Genomic DNA, 3,753 nt, shown 5'->3' with positions numbered 1-3,753 from the left:
ATGTCCTTTGCAGGGACATGGATGAAGCTGGAAACCATCATTCTCAGCAAAATATCATAAGGACAGAAAACCAAACACCACATGTTCTCACTCATAAGTGAGAGTTGAACAATTAGAATACATGGACACAGGGAGGGGATCATCAAACACCGGGGCCTGTCATGGGGTGGGGAGCTAGGGGAGGGATAGCATTAGGAGAAATACCTAATGTAGATGACAAGTTGATGGGTACAGCAAACCAACATGGCCCATGTATACCTATGTAACAAACCTGTACATGGTGCACATGTACCCTAGGTCTTAAAGTATAATTAAAAAAGAAGGAAGGAAGGAAGGAAGGAAGGAAGGAAGGAAAAAAGAGAAAGAAAGGAAGGAAGGAAGGAAGGAAGGAAGGAAGGAAGGAAGGAAGGAAGGAAGGAAGGAAGGAAGGAAGGAAAAAAGAGAAAGGAAGGAAGGAAGGAAGGAAGGAAGGAAGGAAGGAAGGAAGGAAGGAAGGAAGGAAGGAAGGAAGGAAGGAAGGAAGGAAGGAAGGAAGGAAGGAAGGGAAAGAGTGAAGACAGGGGTTGGTGGGTGTCCTTGAGCCCTCAGGAATAAGATGGCGGTTCTCTGGAGGCTGAGTGCCCTTTGCAGTGCCCAAGGAAGCCGAGCTCTGTTGCTGCAAACCCCAGTGTTCAGACCTGCTCATATCTCAGCATTTCTTCAGGACCGACCTACACCAGACTGGTGTGGAGTGCAGCACATTCACTTGTCACTGAGCCACCATTCTGGTTCCAAGACTGCATGTCTCCACTGGACTAGTGAAAGGGTTGTCAGTGTTTTGCTCCTGGGTCGGCTTCTGGCTGCTTATTTGAATCCTTGCTCTGCGATGGACTACTCCCTGGCTGCAACCCTCACTCTTCATGGTCACTGGGGCTTTGAACAAGTTGTTACTATGTTCATAGGGACGTTTGGCAGAAAGCTGCCAAGGCAGGGCTTTTGGCAATTTCAGTTTTAAACTTGGCTGGGCTTTGCTATTTCAACCATCACGATGTGGACATCTGCAAAACTGTTGCCATGCTGTGGAAGCTCTGACCTTTCTGACTTAATACTTTGAAGAATTGATGTATGCTTCTTTTCCTCTGTGTTGTCATGCCGTTCAACTCACAATCAGGAAGAAATAGCAGATGAGTCCATTGGTGGACAGCCTTCTTCTCTTAATCACAAGATTATTTTCAGAATTTAATCTTTAAGGAAAAGGTTTGAGAGGAATTTTGTCTAAGAAGTTGTGAGACTGAGTTCTGTATTCTGGTGAGTTAATGGGGTTGCCTCCCAGCTTCTCAAAAGACTCATAGTATAACAAAACATGATATATGAGCCTTTTAATTTATCAATCTCTTAAAGAGAATCCAGCTTTATTACTATTAATATATGATCAAACTTCTGTATTTGCCCTGGGAGTAGTGGACAAAGGGAAATACTGTTAATTCATGAATAAAAACTTTGCAGAAACTTAGATAGTGTTTAATTTTTTAAAACTTCCTTCTCTATTCAGTAGATACCACCTACTGATGGTTGCATATACTAGGGAAATTTTAAAATTAGGAAATGCTGATATCTCACATTATCAATTTCTAAATCTTAAGAAAAATAGCTTGGAGTGCTTCTGAATATAGAGAGGTTCCATTTAAGGGCAAGGTTCCCCTTGTAGATGTATCAAACTATTACAAAGTATAAACTGAGACTTAATCCTCAAATTTGTTCTACTTGTTCTAAAACAATCCGTCCACAAATATAAAACCATAAGTAATAAATCGTTATGTTCACACTATGGGAATCTCTAATGTGAAAATGTATTCTATGAAAATAATTTTGAAAAAAATGTATAATTAAAAAATAAAAGATGAAGATAATTCATGGGAAGAAGTAAATTCACATTTTTCTTTCATAATTGAGATTTTATTGGCCGAGGATCAATACAGACATTTCAATTTGTACACAGTTCTTAACATACATACCAGAAATATAAAAGGCCATGTATTGTAAAAGTTATTCCAGTGACTTTCCAGCTTAAAATTTGGAAGCAAATTTTCCTTAAGAGGCTATCAAGTACCAGTGTCTCCACGTTGATAAGCTGTTACATGCGTCCCACCAATTCACAACTGAATAGCATATACACTACATATTCAAATGTGTGGCACCTCCCCCCAACCTCACTCCCGCTCTCACCATGTGATGTGCCTGCTCCCACTTCACCTTCCACCAGGAGTAAAAGCTCCCTGAGGCCTCTCCAGAAGCCTGGCTGATGCTGGTGCCATGCTTGTACAGCCTGCAGAACTGTGAGTCAGTGAAGTCTCTTTCCTTTATAAATTGCCCAGTCTCAGGTATTTCTTTATAGCAATGCAAGAATGGCCTAATGCAGGCTAAAATTGCTTGATCATATGGAAACCCTATGTTTAACCATTGTGCACTGTTGTCCACGGTGGCTGCACCACTTCACATCCCCACCAGTAGTGGATGAGGGTTTCAGTTTCTCCACATCCTCACCACCACTTGTTATTTTCTGTTTTTTGATGATACCCATCCTAGGAGGTGTGAAGTTGGAGGATGGACAATTCTTGACTTGAAATTCTGAGACCATTTCATTTTACACCCTATGTGTCACTATTCTCAGTTAACAGGTGTGAAAATGGAGGCACAAACTAATTCCCTGCTCAAGATCTTAAATGTTTTAGTGATGGAGCCGGTGACTGCCTTGCAGACCAGTGATCTTTCTACCAGGCTGTTGTGAAGTCTGTGGCCATTCTAGTCAGAACTCCAGAATGTGTATAAGTTTGTTTAAATATAGGGCTGATCTCAGGGGCTAATTGTGATGGCTGCTGGGAGTATGAAATATTATCTATCTTTTCTCCAATTACTTTCTTAATGTGGTATATTCTTGTTCTGCTCCATGTTATCAGAATCTGAAGCAGGTGTCCTCATTATCTGTGGTGTTCTTCTTGTCTTCTGCTAGACTTCAAATGCTTCAAGGGCAGCAATCATGTCCTTGTTCCCTCGGTATTTACAGTGCTGGGCACACTGCCTGGCACATGGGCCCTCAAGTAATGTTTGATGAATTAAATTGGATAAATCAGTCAGATGTGTTAGAGAGTGACTTTTTTATAATTCAGCTCTTCCAGAGAAAAAGATGAGACATAAATGGTAGCTGGTAAAAGAAGCCATTTTTCTTTGTTATGTATCACAATTTATTAATAATAACAGAACTAAGTTCAGGGCTTGGATGTATAAATCGGCTAGCTAAGGCAAAATGCACATCAACATGCTGGCTGAACTGAGGCCTGCTGGCATATGATACTTTAGTCCACTTATAATTAATAAATGATGCAATTGTCCTGAACTATTCCTAGCCTCAAACTTCAAATTTTCCAAATATCTAAAATACACACTAGACCTTTCTCATTATGTTTATTATTGAATTTTTTGTAAAAAATTAAAATATATAGAAGTATATGGTGAGAAGTATAAATCCCCCTTCATCTCTCCCCACACTCCTACATGAATAGAACACTGAACTCTAAATTCTAAGGGCCACAGACATTTTGGAACTCTGTTTGGAAGAGTAAAGGATATGCTGGCCTTTCCTGGATTGACTTTCTTTTAACAGGAAACACAAAAGTAACCATCTTCAAGTTCTGAATAAAGCAAATGGTCACTGAATCAAAGAACTTTTTCTCAAGAGACATCTTTTGCCATGGGTAGATAAGAAGTGTTGTGATT

General features: G+C 40.0%; 1 pseudogene across 1 annotated transcript; it reads left to right on the top strand.

Annotated features, from left to right (window-relative positions):
• Positions 1–566: 566 nt before the first annotated feature.
• Positions 567–1,071, top strand: LOC126957171 (succinate dehydrogenase [ubiquinone] cytochrome b small subunit, mitochondrial-like; annotated as a pseudogene). The gene has a single exon (XR_007726678.1). The product of XR_007726678.1 is annotated as a succinate dehydrogenase [ubiquinone] cytochrome b small subunit, mitochondrial-like (transcript).
• The last annotated feature ends 2,682 nt before the right edge of the window (positions 1,072–3,753 follow it).

Source organism: Macaca thibetana, chromosome 6, assembly GCF_024542745.1.
Source record: "Macaca thibetana thibetana isolate TM-01 chromosome 6, ASM2454274v1, whole genome shotgun sequence".
NCBI lineage: Eukaryota > Metazoa > Chordata > Mammalia > Primates > Cercopithecidae > Macaca > Macaca thibetana.
The sequence above is the reverse complement of the archived record's forward strand: the minus strand, read 5'-3'. Positions and strand labels throughout refer to the sequence as shown.